Here is a 20,462-nt window from a genome sequence, read left to right on the forward strand (position 1 = left end):
TCAGAAGATGCCTTTTGAGTACTGTTGGATGCAGCTTGCATTCCATGCAGACTCTGAGAGATCATATTGACTTGTTGAGTCAATATTTTATTCTGAGCCAATATGGCATTTAGAGTATCAACTTCAAGAACTCCCTTCTTCATAGGCGTCCCATTGCTCACAGGATTCCTTTCAGAAGTGTACATGAACTGGTTATTAGCAACCATATCAATGAGTTCTTGAGCTTCTGCAGGCGTTTTCTTTAGGTGAATGGATCCACCTGCAGAAGTGTCCAGTGACATTTTTGAAAGCTCAGATAAACCATCATAGAATATATCCAGGATGGTCCATTCTGAAAGCATGTCAGAAGGACACTTTTTGGTCAACTGTTTGTATCTTTCCCAAGCTTCATAGAGGGATTCACCTTCTTTCTGTCTGAAGGTTTGAACATCAGCTCTAAGCTTGCTCAGCTTTTGAGGAGGAAAGTACTTGGCTAATAAAGCCGTGACCAGCTTATCCCAAGAGTTCAGGCTGTCTTTGGGTTGAAAATCCAACCATAATCTAGCTCTGTCTCTTATAGCAAAAGGAAAAAGCATGAGCCTGTAGAATTTAGGATCTACTCCATTAGTCTTAACAGTATCACATATCTGCAAGAATTCAGTTAGGAACTGAAAAGGATCTTCAGATGGAAGTCCATGAAACTTGCAGTTCTGCTGCATCAGAGAAACTAATTGAGGTTTCAGCTCAAAGTTGTTTGCTCCAATGGCAGGAATGGAGATGCTTCTTCCATGTAAATTGGAATTAGGTGCAGTAAAGTCACCAAGCATCTTCCTTACATTATTATTATTATTTTCGGCTGCCATCTCCTCTTCCTGTTCGAAAATTTCTGAAAGGTTATCTCTGGATTGTTGTATTTTAGTTTCTCTTAGTTTCCTTTTCAGAGTCCTTTCAGGTTCTGGATCTGCTTCCACAAGAATGTTCTTATCCTTGCTCCTGCTCATATGACAGAGAAGAGGGCACAGAAAAATAATAATAATAATAGAGATCCTTTATACCACAGTATAGGAATTCCTGTGTGAGTAGAAGAAGAGGGGGAGACAAAGAATGTAATGTAATGGAAGAAACACAACTGTGAGGAGGGTTGAGATGTGAGATGAGATGTTAGTAAATGAATAAATAAATAGAATAAGATGGGAGAGGGAGAATTTTCGAAAAATATTTTTGAAAAAGAGTTAGTGATTTTCGAAAATGGTTTTTGAAAAATGTTAGTATTTTTCGAAAATTTTTAAAATAAAAAATAAAAATAAGAATAATTAGTTAGTTAAAAAGAAATTTTTGAAAAAGAGGGAAGATATTTTCGAAAATTAGAGAGAGAGAGAGTTAGTTAGGTAGTTTTGAAAAAGTTAAGAAACAAACAAAAAGTTAGTTAGTTAGTTGAAACAAATTTTGAAAAGATAAGAAGTTAGGAGGTTAGAAAAGATATTTTGAAACCAACTTTTTGAAAAAGGTAAGATAAGAAGATATTTTAGAAATTAGTTTTGAAAAAGATTTGATTTTTAAAATCTCAATTAATGACTTGATTCATAAGAAATCACAAGATATGATTCTAGAACTTAAAGTTTGAATCTTTCTTGACAAGCAAGTAACAAACTTCAAATTTTTGAATCAAAACATTAACTGATTATGTTATTTTCGAAAATTTGATATAAAAATAAGAAAAAGATTTTTGAAAAAGATTTTGAAAAAGATAAGATTTTCAAATTGAAAATTTGATTTGACTCATAAGAAACAACTTGATTTTAAAATTTTTTGAAAAAGTCAACTCAAAGTTTCGAATTTGATGAGAGAAAAAGGGAAAGATAATTTTTTGTTTTTTGAATTTTTATGATGAGAGAGGAAAACAGGAAAAATGATGCAATGCATGAAAGTTATGGATCAAAACAATGAATGCATGCAAGAATGCTATGAATGTCAAGATGAACACCAAGAACACTTTGAATGTCAAGATGAACATCATAGACACAATTTTGAAAATTTTTTAATGCAAAGAAAACATGCAAGACACCAAACTTAGAATTCTTTAATGCTTACGCACTAAGAATTCAAGAATGCATATGAAAAACACCATACAACACAAAACAAAAAATCATCAAGATCAAACAAGAAGACTTACCAAGAACAACTTGAAGATCATGAAGAACACTATGAATGTATGAAATTTTCGAAAAATGCAAGATGCACATGCAAATGACACCAAACTTATGACATGACTCATGACTCAAACAAGAAACACAAAAAATGTTTTTGATTTTTATGATTTTCTAATTTTTTTGGATTTTTTTTCGAAAATTATATGAAAAAGAGAAAATAAGGATTCCAAAATTTTTAACATGAATTCCAGGAATCTTGCATTCTTAGTCTAAAGCTTCAGTCCAGGAATTAGACATGGCTCACTAGCCAGCCAAGCTTTCAACGAAAGCTCCGGTCCAAAACACTAGACATGGCCAATGGCCAGCCAAGCTTCAGCAGGTGAATCAGGAACAGCAGCAGGTGGATTAGCAACAACTAGCTTGCTCTTGATAACAAATTGCTGCCTCAGTCCAAATAAATTTAGACATGGCTTTACAGCCAGCCAGGCTTCACATGCTTCATGAAACACTAGAATTCATTCTTAAAAATTTTGAATAAAAATTTTGAAAACATTTTTATATTATTTTTTTTTTCGAAAACAAAGGAGAAAATTTTGAAATATTTTTGAGAAATTTTTTTTTTGAAAAGAAAACAAAAAGAAAAGTACCTAATCTGAGCAACAAGATGAACCGTCAGTTGTCCAAACTCGAAAAATCCCCGGCAACGGCGCCAAAAACTTGGTACGCGGAATCGTGATTACACGTTAATTATGTAAAATTCATTGCTCTTTCTTTCCCTGGAAATGGCGCCAAAAACATGATGCCAAGACCATGGTTCACAACTCCGTGTAACTAACCAGCAAGTGCACTGGGTCGTCCAAGTAATACCTTACGTGAGTAAGGGTCAAATCCCACGGAGATTGTTGGTATGAAGCAAGCTATGGTCACCTTGCAAATCTCAGTTAGGCAGATATAAATTGATAATAGTGTTTTCGAATAATAATTAAATAGAATAGGGATAGAAATACTTATGTAATTCATTGGTGAGAATTTCAGATAAGCGAATGGAGATGCTTTCGTTCCTCTGAACCTCTGCTTTCCTGCTATCTTCATCCAATCAGTCTTACTCCTTTCCATGGCTGGCTTTATGTGATACATCACCATTATCAACGGCTACTTTCAGTCATCTCTCGGGAAAATGATCCAATGCCCTGTCACGGCATGGCTAATCGTCTGGAGGCATCACCCTTGTCAATGGCTTCATCTTATCCTCTCAGTGAAAAAGATCAACGCACCCTGTCACAACATGGCTATTCATCTGTCGGTTCTCGATCATGCTGGAATAGGATTTACTATCCTTTTGCGTCTGTCACTAACGCCCCGCAATCGCGAGTTTGGAGCTCGTCACAGTCATCCAATCATTGAATCCTACTAGGAATACCACAGACAAGGTTTAGACCTTCCGGATTCTCTTGCATGCCGGCATCATTCTAGCTTACGCCACGAAGATTCTGGTTAGGAGATCTAAGAGATACTCATTCAGTCTAAGGTAGAACGGAAGTGGTTGTCAGGCACGCGTTCATAGGGAATGATGATGATTGTCACGTTCATCACATTCAGATTGAAGTACGAATGAATATCTTAGAAGCGAAATACGATGAATTGAATAGAAAATAGTAGTACTTTGCATTAATCTTTTAGGAACAGCAGAGCTCCACACCTTAATCTATGGAGTGTAGAAACTCTACCGTTAAAAATACATAAGTGAAAGTCCAGGCATGGCCGAGAGGCCAGCCCCTCTGATCTAAGAACCAGGCGTCCAAAGATAAAACTCCGGATCTCCAAAGATATCTAATACAATAGTAAAAGGTCCTATTTATAATAAACTAGTCACTAGGGTTTACATGAGTGAGTAATTGATGCATAAATTTACTTCCGGGGCCCACTTGGTATGTGCTTGGGCTGAGCTTGAGTGTTGTACGTGTAGAGGTCCTTCTTGGAGTTGAACGCCAGTATTTGTGCCAGTTTGGGCGTTCAACTCTGGTTTTGGATCCTTTTCTGGCGCTGGACGCCAGAATTGGGCAAAGAGCTGGCGTTGAACGCCAGTTTGCGTCATCTAAACTTGGCCAAAGTATGGACTATTATACATTTCTGGAAAGCCCTGGATGTCTACTTTCCAACGCAATTGGAAGCGCGCCATTTCGAGTTCTGTAGCTCCAGAAAATCCATTTTGAGTGCAGGGAGGTCAGAATCCAACAGCATTAGCAGTCATTTTTCAACCTCTAAATCTGATTTCTGCTCAAGTCCCTCAATTTCTGTCAGAAAATACCTGAAATCACAGAAAAACACACAATCTCATAGTAAAGTCCAGAAATGTGAATTTAACATAAAAACTAATGAAAACATCCCTAAAAGTAACTAGATCCTACTAAAAATATACTAAAAACAATGTCAAAAAGCGTATAAATTATCCGCTCATCAGCTATTCAGGTTACAACTAAATTGCAGTAGATCCTCAAGACCAAGAGAAAACAGCATTCACATGTCCATCTGGAGTATTTGCTTACAGAAGGATGCCATTTGGTCTGTGTAATGCACCTGCAACCTTTCAGAGGTGCATGCTCTCTATATTCTCTGATATGGTAGAGAAGTTTCTGGAAGTCTTCATGGATGACTTCTCAGTATTTGGAGACTCATTCAGCTCCTGCCTTGACCATCTAGCACTTGTTCTAAAAAGGTGCCAAGAGACTAACCTGGTTTTAAATTGGGAAAAATGTCACTTTATGGTGACTAAAGGAATTGTCATTGGGCACAAAATTTTGAACAAGGGAATATAGGTGGATCAAGCTAAGGTAGAGATAATTGAAAAATTACCACCACCTACCAATATTAAGGGAATTAGAAGCTTTCTGGGGCATGCAGGATTCTATAGGAGGTTTATAAAGGATTTTTCAAAAATTACAAAATCTCTGAGCAATCTGCTAGCTACTGACACGCCATTTGTCTTTAACACGGAGTGTCTGCAGGCATTTGAAACTCTGAAAGCTAAGCTGGTCACAGCACCAGTTATTTCTGCACCAGACTGGACATTACCATTCGAACTAATGTGTGATGCCAGTGACCATGCCATTGGTGTAGTATTGGGACAGAGGCATAACAAGCTTCTGCATGTCATTTATTATGCTAGCCGTGTTTTAAATGATGCACAGAAGAATTACACAACCACAGAAAAGGAGTTACTTGTAGTGGTTTATGCCATTGACAAGTTCAGATCTTATTTAGTAGGATCAAAAGTGATTGTGTACACTGACCATGCTGCTCTAAAATATCTCCTCACAAAGCAAGATTCAAAACCCAGACTCTTAAGATGGGTGTTACTTCTGCAAGAGTTTGATATAGAAATAAGAGACAGAAAAGGGACAGAGAACCAAGTAGCAGATCGCCTGTCCCGAATAGAACCACTAGCAGGAGCATCCCTCCCTCCTACTGAGATCTCTGAAACCTTCCCGGATGAGCAACTCTTTGCCATTCAGGAAGTACCATGGTTTGCAGACATTGCAAACTATAAAGCTGTGAGATTCTTACCCAAAGAGTACAGCAAGGTGCAAACAAAAAAATTAATTTCTGATGCAAAATACTACTTGTGGGATGAACCATATCTCTTTAAGAGGTGTGCAGACGGAATGATCCGTAGATGTGTGCCTAGAGAAGAGGCACAGAAAATCCTATGACATTGCCATGGATCACAATATAGAGGACATTTAGGGGGTGAGCGAACAGCCACCAAGGTTCTCCAGTGTGGCTTCTACTGGCCTACCCTCTATAGAGACTCCCGAGAGTTTGTACGTAATTGTGACAGTTGCCAGAGAGATGGTAATCTGTCTCACGGTTATGCCATGCCTCAACAAGGGATCTTAGAGATTGAGTTATTTGATGTATGGGGTATTGACTTCATGGGGCCTTTCCTACCATCATACTCAAACACTTATATTCTGGTGGCAGTAGACTATGTATCTAAATAGGTAGAGACAATTGTAACACCTGCTAATGATACTAAGACAGTGATGAAGTTTCTCTAGAAGCATATTTTCAGTAGGTTTGGTGTCCCCAGGATACTGATCAGCGATGGAGGCACTCATTTCTGCAATAAACAGCTTGACTCTGCTCTGGTCCGATATAGAATTAACCATAAAGTGGCAACTCCATATCATCCACAGACAAATGGGCAGGCTGAAGTCTCAAATAGAGAACTAAAACGAATCTTGGAGTGGACTGTAAATGCCCGTAGAAAGGATTGGGCAAGAGGTCTGGATGATGCTCTGTGGGCATACAGAACAGCATTCAAGACTCCTATAGGGACCTCTCCATACCAGCTTGTGTATGGAAAAGCCTGTCATCTGCCAGTGGAACTGAAACACAAGGCCTACTGGGCAACCAGGTTCCTAAACCTTGATACTAAGGTAGCTGGAGAGGGGAGATTACTCCAGTTGAATGAGCTGGAAGAATTCAGACTCAATGCTTTCGAAAATGCCAAAATTTATAAAGAGAAAGAAAAAATATGGCATGGCAAAAGGCTGTCATCTAGAGTCTTTGAGACAGGACAGAAGGTCCTGTTGTTTAACTCAAGGCTTAGATTGTTCCCCAGGAAATTGAAATCCCGGTGGAGGGGCCCATGTGTGATTACAAGTGTGTCACCATATGGCTATGTAGAACTTCAAGATATTGACTCTGACAAAAAGTTCATTGTTAATAGACAAAGAATCAAACATTATCTTGAAGGAAATGTTGAGCAAGAATGCTCAAAGCTGAGACTAAGTTAAAAGCTCAGTAAAGTCCAGCTAAAGACAGTAAAGAAGCGCTTGCTGGGAGGCAACCCAGCCATTATCAATAATTAGATGTTTGTAACAGTTAGATAAGTCTTTTTAATTTTGTTTTGCTTGTTAATTAATATATTTTCAGTGAATAGGTCAGGAAAATGGAGGTTCAAGACATAAAACAGAGAAATCACAGAGGAAAGGAGCTCACTGGCATCAAAACGCCAGTAAAGAGGCAATCTGGGAGTTAAACGCCAGAATGGCTACCACTCTGGGCATTTAACGCCAGTGAAGGTATCATTCTGGGCGTTAAACGCCAGAATAGACAGCATTCTGGGCGTTTAACACCAGAATTGGCAGCATTCTGGGCGTTCAGAAAAACGCCCAGTGAAGAAGGATTTCTGGCATTTAACGCCAGCCAAGGTCTTCGTAGACGTAAGGGTCCTCGAACTCATAGAAGATCACGCCCGTCTCCATCTGAGGGGGAGGAAGGGAGAGAAGGGGTAAGAACTGGGGAGTTCTTAGAAGGGTCAGGGTTGTTAGTTACGTTCATTTATTCGTTTTCGATTAGCAGATGGATAATAGAATACAGTAATGTAGTAAACAGAGGTTAAAAATAGATAGAAAAACAAAGAACAGAACACAAGCAGAAGAATACAAGAAGATAAAGCATAGACATAGCACTCGAACAAACAAACATAAAGAAATAGATCACACACAAGAAAGAATGCAACAGAGAATGATGTGCAGACAAGAATGATGCATGTCTAGCCCTAGTACAGGCCATGAACTCATGTGTCGGTTGGCTGCCCGCAATCCCGACATTTATCCGGTCACGAGTAATCCCGATTTCCCGGATACGATTTTCCGTTCCTAAATAAATGCGCATATAATAATAGCCGCTCATTTGAGATAGCCTCTGCTTACTGCAGGAAAATATATATATATATATATATATATATATATATATATATATATATATACTCTGCTCTGCTCTGGGGAAGCGAAAAATAGCTGTAGGTAACTTAGTTTCCCTACAGAAGCTCTGGGTTGCATTAAGCAACTAATATATATTAAATATAACTCTGGGTTGCATCAAGCAACTAATATATATATATATATATATATATAAGATAGATTATGGATAGATTTATACATATTAAATCTTAATGGATAAGAATATCCTAAATTCTAGATACTATCTATATTAGTATATAATATATATTATTATATTAATGTATTAATATAATTACTGTAACTGTAATAGAATTATTACAAATTCGAAATGATGATAAATAAAAGAAATGAAATATATATTTTTTTTCTAATTTTATTTTAATATTCTATTTGTAAAAATTGAATTATGACATATTCATATATATATATATATATATATTTATTATACTACTCTTCTCTTTATATCTCTTTACCCTGTTCTGCTTTCCCTTTTCTCTGTATCTCTTTACTCTACTTTAATTACTCTGTTCTCTGTATCTCTTTTCTCTTCTCTGATTACTCTTTCCATTCTGTATCTATATTACTCTTTTTCTTTCTATCTCTTTACTTTACTCTGGTTACTCTGTTTTCTGTATTTCTCTACTCTGCTTAACGTATGTATTTAAATCTTATGTAAATTTCGGTATGAATAGTTAGCCTATCCCAAGTATAGGTTCATTAAGTCTATACTGAAACAGTTTAACTTTTCATATATTACCTAACCCTATTCGCAATTCCAGGACTAACTATGTTGCCCTAGTTCGTTCACTAGTCTCTGTCTATTTTTCTGTCATTAAAACTTTACAGACTTTTTCTTCGATTTTTATCTTTTCTTCAACTTTTTATCTTTTATTTATCTTTGCCTCACTAATATGTTTTTACCACTCCCTAAGTGTTTTATGAAAGTAATTATGAGATTCTGTGCTTAAAGTTGTCTTTCTAAACCTTTTACAGAAAATTGCCTTTTCCGTATTATTTTATTATTTTTATTAAAATATTATTTTTAATTAAATATTATTATTTAATATTTTATTATTTTTTTATTATTTTATCATTAAATTGTCGAAAATTAACTTACTTTTACTTTTAACCTTTAAAATTCACTTTTTACCACCCGTAACTTTTAATATTTCTACTTTCACCACCCTAACTTTCAGAAATTACCAAACAACCCCTTAAACACCAAAAATTTTACTTCCTTGCCCTTTTTAAGATCTAAGGCCTGTTCTTCATTGTTCTTCATCACACTCAAAGTGTTCTTCATGTTCTTCATAAATTCTTCAGATTCTTTCTCTGTTTTTACCCGTTTTTCAGTTTTTTCAGCAACCGATTTTTACTATAATTCATAATAAATTAGCAGCCACTAAAACTCCATCTTTTCTACATGATTTTAACACAAATTGAACCTCAATTTAATCTTAGGGTTTCATTTTTCCATCTACCCAAGAACATGAACTTTAAAGCTTGAATTTCATCAAAATTTCACCAAATTTTCACCAAGAATCAATCATATATGCAACCAATTTTTAGCACAGCCAATTTATACAACATTCACACAACTCAAACACAAATAATCAAGATTAATTTCGTGACACCCTACCTGGTTTTGCTGCTCCTAATTCAATTAAACTTTCAGGTGGTCCTTAAGCACTTTTTCCTCCTAAATCACATCAAGAAAACACATATTTAACCATGTTTCCTTGAAACCGAATCAAAAGAGAGATGGTGCAGCCAACTCACCTTGATTCCAGCCTTGATAAGTCATATGATCATGTAGAGAAAGAAGAGAGGATCATTTTGGTCGGATTGGAATTTTGATTTGAGTTTTAGTTCAGCAGAAATCAAGCTTTGAAGATTTGGAACTAAGAACTTTTCTCTCTTTTTCTCTCTACCTATTTTCGGCCACAAAGTGAAAATGAGCCAGCCTTGGGGGTTTTGGGGGTGTAGGGTGAGTTGTGATTGGTTGACTTGGAGGTGGATTAAAATAATATTAAAATATCTCAGGTGTATAACTACTAAAACTAGATGTATCAGAACACTTGCAAAAACATCTCTAAAAATTATTTTCTGAGCTACTAGCATAAATGACACTAGTAACATATTTATTATGAGAATAAAACATGAATAATGAGGCCTTAGCATTGCTAAAGTCATCAGAGAGTGCTGGTGCTAAGCTGCACCAGTAAATTGTGAACCCGGTTAAATCGGTTTTCTGTTTTTAACTGATCAGGTAACCTTATAATATCATTCAAGAATCTTCTAATACTAATATAATGATAATATCATCCTATTATCTCTCTTCTCTCATAAATCGGGTCCGTTTTGTCAAACTGAGACTATTTTCGAAAAACCGAATCAAAACTCCTAACCTATATAGTTCAAAAACTAGGTTCTTCGCGACCGCGTTATCGAGCTTGTCTCGGAAAAGGTTCTAACTTAAAGATGACATAATGACATTGAGGATTGAGATTCTTGATGATATATCAAAGGTTTTCCCCTTACTAATCTTCCGGAGAAATTCGTACTTTCAGAGAAGATCTCGCGTACTCGAAAATCGGGGTTGTTACATTCTACCCTCCTAACAAAAAATTTTGCCCTCAAAATTTCAGTTACCTGAGAATAGATGCGGGTAATCAGCTTTCATCTTATCTTCCAGTTCCCAAGTGTGCTCTTCTTCTCCTCTTTGTCCCCAAGCTACTTTGACTAAGCGAACAGTCTTGCCTCTCAGCTGCTTATCACTTCTTTCTACGATCTGAACTGGTGATGCTTGATATGTCAAATCGTTTTGTAACTGTACTATCTCTGGTTGTAAAATGTGACTCTCGTCGGGAATATATTTCTTAAGTTGCGAGACATGAAAAACATCATGAAGGTTTGACAGATATGGAGGAAGGGCTACTTGATAAGCTACTAGACCGACTCTTTTAAGTATTTGGAAAGGTCCTATGTATCGAGGGTTAAGCTTTTTAGTCTTAAGGGCTCTACCTATTCCAGTAGTCGGGGTTACTTTAAGAAAAATATGGTCTCCCTCACTAAACTCTAAGGGTCTACGTCTATTATCGGCATAGCTCTTTTGACGGCTCTGTGCTGTCTGGATCTTTTGGCGGATCCCCTTTATCTTCTCAGTAGTTTCTTGCACTAAGTCTGGACCTAAGACACTAGCTTCTCTGTCGTCATTCCAACACAATGGTGTCTGACATCTCCTTCCGTAGAGAGCTTCATATGGTGCCATCCCGATACTTTGTTGGTAACTGTTGTTGTAGACGAACTCGACCAATGGCAAATACCTATCCCAACTGCCTTGGTTATCCATCACACAAGATCTTAGCATGTCTTCCAATGTCTGGATTGTCCTCTGATTGTTCATCTGTCTGAGGATGGTATGCTGTACTCATATGCAATTCTGTTCCCAATGCTTTCTGGAAAGCTCCCCAGAATCTGGAAGTAAACCTCGGATCTCGATCTGAAACAATTGACGAAGGTATTCCGTGAAATCGTACGATTTCTTGAATATATATCCGTGCCAGCCTTTCTAATGTATAGTCAACTCGAATCGAAAGGAAGTGCGCTGATTTTGTTAACCTGTCCACAATTACCCAAATGGCATTGTGTCCAGTTGAGGTTCTTGGCAATCCCGTGACAAAATCCATAGTGATCTGCTCCCACTTTCATTGTGGTATTTCTAAGGGTTGCAGGGTTCCTGACGGTTTCTGGTGTTCCACCTTCACCTTCTGGCAGGTTAAACATTTTGAGACATAATCAGCTGCCTCTTTCTTCAAGCCCGGCCACCAGAACATTTGTTTCAAATCCTGATACATCTTTGTTACTCCAGGATGCATAGAAAATCTACTTTGATGAGCTTCTACAAGAATCCTTTGTCGCAAATCTCCAGAGCTAGGCACACAAATTCTGTTCTTGTATCTCCAGAGGCTGCTACGATCTAGTCTTACAGCTTCTGGTTCCTCTACTTTCATCCGTCTCAGCATCGTCATCATTTCTGAATCCTGTGCTTGTGCTTGTGCTTGCTGAATCCTAATCTTAAAATCTGGTGTTATATGTAATTGGGCCAAACGGACTCCACTTGACGTCTCAGTCATAGCCAACTTAAGGTCCTTAAATTCCGCGAGTAACTTTTCTTCCTTTATCATCATCCAAGAGATATTCAAATTCTTCCTGCTCAAAGCATCTGCCACCATGTTTGCTTTTCCTGGGTGATAACTTAACTTAAAATCATAGTCCTTCAGGAACTCCATCCACCTTCGCTGTCGCATATTAAGATCCTTCTGGTCAAAGATATACTTTAAACTTTTGTGGTCAGAGAAAACTTCTAGTTGAGCGCCATACAAATAGTGTCTCCAGATCTTCAGAGCAAACACTACTGCAGCCAACTCCAAGTCATGCGTCGGATAATTTTGTTCATGAGGTGTCAGCTGCCGGGAAGCATAAGCCACCACATTTTTGTCTTGCATCAGCATACATCCAAGTCCTTTATGAGAGGCGTCACAGTATAATTCAAAAGGCTTCTGCGGGTCGGGTAGTACTAATACAGGTGTAGTTGTTAACTTCTCCTTAAGCATCTTGAAACTTCTATCACACTCAGCCATCCAAACGAACGAAACTTCCTTTCGTGTAAGGTAAGTCAAAGGTAAGGCTATCTGTGAAAATCCTTTGATGAACCTCCGGTAATATCTAGCAAGTCCGAGAAAACTCCGAACTTCTATAACGGTCGTAGGTGGTTCCCATTGCACTACTGCTTCAATTTTTGAAGGATCCATTGCAATTCCTCCTTGTGATATAACATGTCCCAAAAATGCCACATTCTCTGTCCAGAACTCTCACTTTGATAGTTTAGCATATAACTTCTGAGTCCTTAGTATCTGCAATACAGTCCTTAGATGCTCTTCATGCTCTCTTTCTGTCTTCAAATAGATGAGAATATCATCTATGAAAACTACTATGAACTGATCAAGGTACGGACGGAAAATACGATTCATGTAATCCATGAAAATCGCAGGAGCATTAGTTAGTCCAAACGACATAACCATATACTCATAGTGACCATATTGAGTTCTAAATGCAGTCTTCGGTATATCTGACTCTTTCACTCGAATCTGGTGGTAGCCCGATCGCAAGTCAATCTTCGAAAACACAGTTGCACCTTTTAACTGATCCATCAAATCATCTATTCGTGGAAGTGGATACTTGTTCTTGATAGTGACTTTATTTAACTGTCGGTAATCTATGCAAAGTCTCATTCCACCATCCTTCTTCTTTACTAGCAATATCGGAGCTCCCCAAGGTGATGCACTGGGACGAATAAATTTTTTTCCAAGTAGCTCATCCAACTGTTTCTTCAACTCTGCAAGTTCCAGTGGTGACATCCGGTACGGTGCTATGGAAATCGGTCCGGTTCCAGGTACAAGTTCAATGCTGAATTCTATCTCTCGCTGAGGAGGAAACTCAGGTATGTTGTCCGGGAAAACATCAGGAAATTCCTTCACCACTCGAATTTGTTCTAAGCTTAGTTCACTGTCACTCGAGCTAGCCGCTAACAGAACGTACCCCTCACAATCACTCCCGTCTAATGTAACTCTTACAGAATTTAGATATAAAGTATGAGACAGAAATGGTTTAAAATCTAAACTATCAGACGGAATAACAACAGTTCTTTCATAGCAATCAAGGAAAACATGATACTTAGATAACCAATCTAACCCTAGAATAACTTCTAAACCACATAGAGGCAAACAGATTAGATCATGTATAAAAGTTCTGTTCCTAATAGTGAATGGTACTTGCAGGCACACTAAACTAGTCAAAGCATTTTGGGATGCAGATGTATGGACAATCAGATCAAAGTTCAACTCAGAGAAATCTAGTCCCAACTCACGAGCAACAGTTAAAGAAACAAAGGAATGCGATGCACCCGAGTCATACAGTACAGTTAGAAATCGATCTTTGACAATACATTAACCTTGGATCAGGGCGTCTGATTGCATAGCATCATCAGCAGTCATGGCAAACACTCGACCTTGTTGCTGGGTTCGTACTGGATTCCGAGCGAATATCTTTGGGCATTCCTTAGCAATATGTCCAGTTCCTCCACATCTATAACAATTGAATGTTCCAAATAAACACGGTTTAATACCATGATCCTTCCCACATCGCTTGCATGTAGTGTTCACCTGCGCCTGTTGAGGTTGTTTGCCATTATCCTGCCTCGGTCTACCTCCGTTTCCACCCATAGGGCGAGCAGGGATGTTACCAGCCTGTGGGTTTCTTCGCTGTGGCACACCAGTTGTCTTGAAGTTTGTCCTTCGTGGTTGCCAATTATAACTATTGTAGTTCCTTGGTGGAAATCCTTGACGACTTGCTTTAGAGGCACTTACCTTCTTAGCACATTCTTCCACTAACTTACACTTATTAACCAGCTCAGCAAAATTTCGTATCTCCAATGGAACTACTGAACTCATCAGATCCTCAGAAGGCCCCCTTCGAACTTCAAACAGTTCCATTCTTCAAAATCAGCAGGATTTCCTTGGCAGATCTTGGAGAAACGGCACAAGTCATCAAACTTACGGGCATATTCTGCAACAGTTGTGTTACCCTGTTTCAGCTGCATAAGTTCCATTTCCTTAGCGTCACGAGCTGTCCTCGGAAAATACTTCTTATAAAATTCATCCTTAAAAGTATTCCAAGGAATATCGCCTTTATCTTGTTGCAACAGTCGCTGTATCCCCTGCCACCAATGCTCAGCTTCTCCTTCCAGCATATAAGTAGCAAACTCCACGTGTTGGCCTTCCGGAACATGCTGCGCTCGCAGTGATCGTTCGATAGCTCGAAACCAGTTGTCAGCATCAGTCGCAACAAGTGTACCTTTAAACTTAGGCGGTTTAACCTTCAAAAAAGTCGCAAGGGTCAAAGGTCTTTCGAAATTCCCCAAGTTATTCTCATCATTCCCACTATCTTCCCCATGCTCATTCTCATTCCCGTTTCTCACTCCAAGACGGTCAACAGCCCTAGCCGCTGCTACTGCAGCCTCACGCACTACCTCAGCCACAGCGTTCATGGTAGTCATAAACGTCTCATGTTCCCTCTCATAGTTAACATTAGGAATTCTTTCCCATACGCCTCGTTTCCGTGAACCCATCGTGGTCCTGTTCACACCGAACAATCATTATTAAGGTGATCAGTCTTAACACTTCAAGTCAAGTGTGAACACTCCCAGAATGAAAACACAGAGACAATCATGCAACACATATCACATAGATATCCTATAAGCATGAGACACACAACAGAGTATGCAATGAAGCATAGTCAGTCCACTCCCCAGGCTCTATTGGGAACGAACTGCTCTTATACCAACTTGTAACGACCCAACTCCCAGTATGCCATGGTCATACAAGAAGCTAAGTGTTACTAACTTATCCTTCCTAATTATTATTTATTATTTAATATATGAGCCTGTTCCTTGTTAGAGCGATGCCAATTTTACGAGTAACTCTTTTTTTGTTGTTGCGGATGTTCAGGTAAAACAAACAAGCATACATTGAGAGTAATAGAAAAGAGGCATAAAGAAACATAGAAATACAGCTGATAATATACATCATGTACACTATAACAAAACATGTAGCGTTTACACAAGATCAAGTCAGTTTACATCCTCGTCATCCTACGTAGCTAATATTTACACGACACTCCCAGGGCCTGGCCCTTACAAAAAGCCACTAAGCTGGCACACCCAGGCTAGCCTAACCACTATATAGCTCCTAGCTCTCGGGTGTACTAACACAAGTGAGAGACTAACTATCAGATAATGTCAGACTAGAGTGTCATCAAAAGAATGCCCCTTCCGTAGTCAAACTATATCTACACGTGGCTGTTCGGAGAATCGCCGTGAGGCTCGTCCATCTCCTCATCTTGCTCTATCTCTATCTCAGGATCCTCCTCCTCCTCATCATCCGCAGCTACAGCTATACCCTCAGATCCACCAGAAATACTGCTGTCACTATGTACAAAACCATTCGCGAGCACAGGTCCGTTCGCGTTTATAGGAGCCACTCCACCGTCTGGTAGTGCCGGCTCATCAGGCTGTGGCAAGTCGGGGATCGGCTCAGGGAGAAAATCCCACTCTGGTGGTATCACAGGTACGTAGTCACCAGCTAACTCAGGCTCATCAGGAATGATAGGCTCAGGTACCGCCTCATTCAAAGGTTGAGCTGGTATAGGGTGCTCAGGGTCATCAGGAAAAGGATGTCCAGGTGCGTCAGGATGTAACCAGGATAAGGGAAAGTCGTAAGGAGCATCAGGGTCAAAATGCGGGCTAGACAAAGGATGTTGAAAAGCTCAATTAGGTAACGCATATCGTCTAATACGAGGCTCCAATCCCATGATGAAGTAACTGTGATGTACCGGATCCTCGTAGACGTAAGGGTCCTTGAACTCATAGAAGATCACGCTCGTCTCCATCTGAGGGGGAGGAAGGGAGAGAAGGGGTAAGAACTGGGGAGTTCTTAGTAGGGTCGGGGTTGTTAGTTACGTTCATTTATTCGTTTTTGATTAGTAGATGGATAATAGAATACAGTAATGTAGTAAACAGAGGTTAAAAATAGATAGAAAAATAAAGAACAGAACACAAGCAGAAGAATACAAGAAGATAAAGCATAGACATAGTACTCGAACAAACAAACATAAAGAAATAGATCACACACAAGAAAGAATGCAACAGAGAATGATGCGCAGACAAGAATGATGCATGTCTAGCCCTAGTACAGGCCATGAGCTCATGTGTCGGTTGGCTGCCCGCAATCCTGACATTTATCCGGTCACGAGTAATCCCGATTTCCCGGATACGATTTTTCGTTCCTAAATAAATGCGCATATAATAATAGCCGCTCATTTGAGACAGCCTCTGCTTACTGCAGAAAAATATATATATATATACTCTGCTCTACTCTGGGAAGCGGAAAATAGCTATAGGTAACTTAGTTTTCCTACAGAAGCTCTGGGTTGCATTAAGCAACTAATATATATTAAATATAACTCTGGGTTGCATCAAGCAACTAATATATATATATATATATCTTTATTATACTACTCTTCTCTTTATATCTCTTTACCCTGTTCTGGTTTCTCTTTTCTCTGTATCTCTTTACTCTACTTTAATTACTCTGTTCTCTGTATCTCTTTTCTCTTCTCTGATTACTCTTTCCATTTTGTATCTATATTACTCTTTTTCTCTCTATCTCTTTACTTTACTCTGGTTACTCTGTTTTCTGTATTTCTCTACTCTGCTCTGATTGCTCTACTTAACGTATGTATTTAAAGCTTATGTAAATTTCGGTATGAATAGTTAGCTATCCCAAGTATTGGTTCATTAAGTCTATACTGAAACAGTTTAACTTTTCATATATTACCTAACCCTATTCGCAATTCCAGGACTAACTATGTTGCCCTAGTTCGTTCACTAGTCTCTGTCTATTTTTCTGTCATTAAAATTTTACAGACTTTTTCTTCGATTTTTATCTTTTCTTCAACTTTTTATCTTTTATTTATCTTTGCCTCACTAAATGTTTTTACCACTCCCTAAGTGTTTTATGAAAGTAATTATGAGATTCTGTGCTTAAAGTTGTCTTTCTAAAGCTTTTACAGAAAACTGCCTTTTCCGCATTATTTTATTATTTTTATTAAAATATTATTTTTAATTAAATATTATTATTTAATATTTTATTATTTTTTTATTATTTTATCATTAAATTGTCGAAAATTAACTTACTTTTACTTTTAACCTTTAAAATTCACTTTTTACCACCCGTAACTTTTAATATTTCTACTTTCACCACCCTAACTTTCAGAAATTACCAAACAACCCCTTAAACACCAAAAATTTTACTTCCTTGCCCTTTTTAAGATCTAAGGCCTGTTCTTCATTGTTCTTCATCACACTCAAAGTGTTCTTCATGTTCTTCATAAATTCTTCAGATTCTTTCTCTATTTTTACCCATTTTTCAGTCTTTTCAGCAACCGATTTTTACTATAATTCATAATAAATTAGCAGCCAATAAAACCCCATCTTTTCTACATGATTTTAACACAAATTGAACCTCAATTTAAGCTTAGGATTTCATTTTTCCAGCTGCCCAAGAACATGAACTTTAAAGCTTGAATTTCATCAAAATTTCACCAAATTTTCACCAAGAATCAATCATATATGCAACCAATTTTTAGCATAGCCAATTTATACAACATTCACACAACTCAAACACAAATAATCAAGATTAATTTCGTGACACCCTACCTGGTTTTGCTGCTCCTAATTCAATTAAACTTTCAGGTGGTCCTTAAGCACTTTTTCCTCCTAAATCACATCAAGAAAACACATATTTAACCATGTTTCCTTGAAACCGAATCAAAAGAGAGATGGTGCAGCCAACTCACCTTGATTCCAGCCTTGATAAGTCATATGATCATGTAAAGAAAGAAGAGAGGATCATTTTGGTCGGATTGGAATTTTGATTTGAGTTTTAGTTCAGCAGAAATCAAGCTTTGAAGATTTGGAACTAAGAACTTTTCTCTCTTTTTCTCTCTACCGATTTTCGGTCACAAAGTGAAAATGAGCCAGCCTTGGGGGTTTTGTGGGTGTAGGGTGAGTTGTGATTGGTTGGCTTGGAGGTGGATTAAAATAATATTAAAATATCTCAGGTGTATAACTACTAAAACTAGATGTATCGGAACACTTGCAAAAACATCTCTAAAATTTATTTTCTGAGCTACTAGCATAAATGACACTAGTAACATATTTATTATGAGAATAAAACATGAATAATGAGGCCTTAGCATTGCTAAAGTCATCAGAGAGTGCTGGTGCTAAGCTGCACCAGTAAATTGTGAACCCGGTTAAACCGATTTTCTGTTTTTAACTAAAACTGATCAGGTAACCTTATAATATCATTCAAGAAGATTCTAATACTAATATAATGATAATATCATCCTATTATCTCTCTTCTCTCATAAATCGGGTCCGGTTTATCAAACTGAAACTATTTATGAAAAACCGAATCAAAACTGCTAACCGATACGGTTCAAAAACTAGGTTCTTCGCGACCGCGTTATCGAGCTTGTCTCGGAAAAGGTTCTAACTTAAAGATGACATAATGATAATGAGGATTGATATTCTTGATGATATATCAAAGGTTTTCCCCTTACTGATCTTCCGGAGAAATTCGTACTTTCAGAGAAGATCTCGCGTACTCGAAAATCGGGGTTGTTACAAAATTAACACAAACATTCATTTTTCAAGTTTCATTCTCAAAAAAAAAAAAATAATAATCTTATAAAATCTTTTTAATTCCTCTTCAAATCTTTTCAATTCTTTTTCAAAAATTCATTCATCATTCCAAATCCTCTTCAATTTTTTTTCACTAATTCATATTATCTTTTATTTTCTAGAAGCATAAACAAAAAAATTCAGATTTAACCTCCTCATATCCTTCTCCTATCTTTTAAATTTTTGAAAAGAATCTCATCTTTTTCATATCATGTTTATATTTTATTAATCATAGCTTTCAATCATATCTTTTTCTTTTTTTTTAAAAAAAAATTTCGACCCTATTCCCTCCTTCCCCTTTATTTATAAATTTGGCCACCCCTTTTGATTTATCATTGGAATCCTTCTCTCCATCTATTCATCTTTTTTCTTTCTATTTTGCTTGAGGGCAAGCAAAGCACTAAGTTTGGTGTGATTTCCGTGATCCATAATCCAAAACAAACAAAGCTTACGGCTCCCAAAGGAAAATAAACCACTTCAAGAGGCAAGAAAGAAGGCAACTTAAAGCCACTTTGGATGCATGAGAAATTATGCACCAAAGAACATGCAGACCACTACCTCAAAATAGTATGCAGAAGATCAGTGATCCCGGAAGTTAGATTCAATCTGAAAGAAGATGAATACCTGGAGATCCAAGAGCAGATTCAAAACAGGGGCTGGGAAGTCCTGGCTAATCCTGAGATACCTGTTGGAAGAAATATGGTATAAGAATTCTATGAAAATCTATGGATGACAGAGAAGCAAAGATTAGAAGGAACTGCTTTCTACACCTTCCGGACTATGGTCAGAGGGAAGATTATTTACTTCCACTTGACAAAGTGAGAGAAGTTCTTAAACTTCCTCAACTGCAAGATGATCCAGAGTCTTTTAATAGGAGAATGGCCAAGGATAAAAAGTTGGATCAAGTTCTAGAGGACATATGCCTCCCTGGAACCAAACGGATTACCAATTCAAAAGGTGTCCCAAACCAGTTAAAGAGAGGAGATTTTAAACCAGTTGCCAGAGGTTGGCTGGATTTCATTGGGCACTCTATACTCCCAACCAGCAACCGATCTGAAGTCACTGTCAAGAGGGCAGTGATGATTCACTGTATTATGCTAGGGAAGAAGGTAGAGATTCATTAGTTGATCCCCATTGAAATTTACACAATTGCAAATAAGGAATCCACTGAGGCCAAATTGGCCTACCCAAGCTTGATTAGTCTGCTATGCAAAGATG

The 20,462-nt window shown here is 37.8% G+C and overlaps 1 non-coding gene across 1 annotated transcript; it reads left to right on the top strand.

Annotated features, from left to right (window-relative positions):
- Positions 1-335: 335 nt before the first annotated feature.
- LOC148577067 (small nucleolar RNA R71) lies at positions 336-443 on the top strand. The gene has a single exon (XR_015903257.1). It is a non-coding gene; the product is annotated as a small nucleolar RNA R71 (small nucleolar RNA).
- Positions 444-20,462: the final 20,019 nt, after the last annotated feature.

This window comes from Arachis ipaensis, chromosome B1 (genome assembly GCF_059453495.1).
Source record: "Arachis ipaensis isolate K30076 ecotype BB chromosome B1, ASM5945349v1, whole genome shotgun sequence".
NCBI lineage: Eukaryota > Viridiplantae > Streptophyta > Magnoliopsida > Fabales > Fabaceae > Arachis > Arachis ipaensis.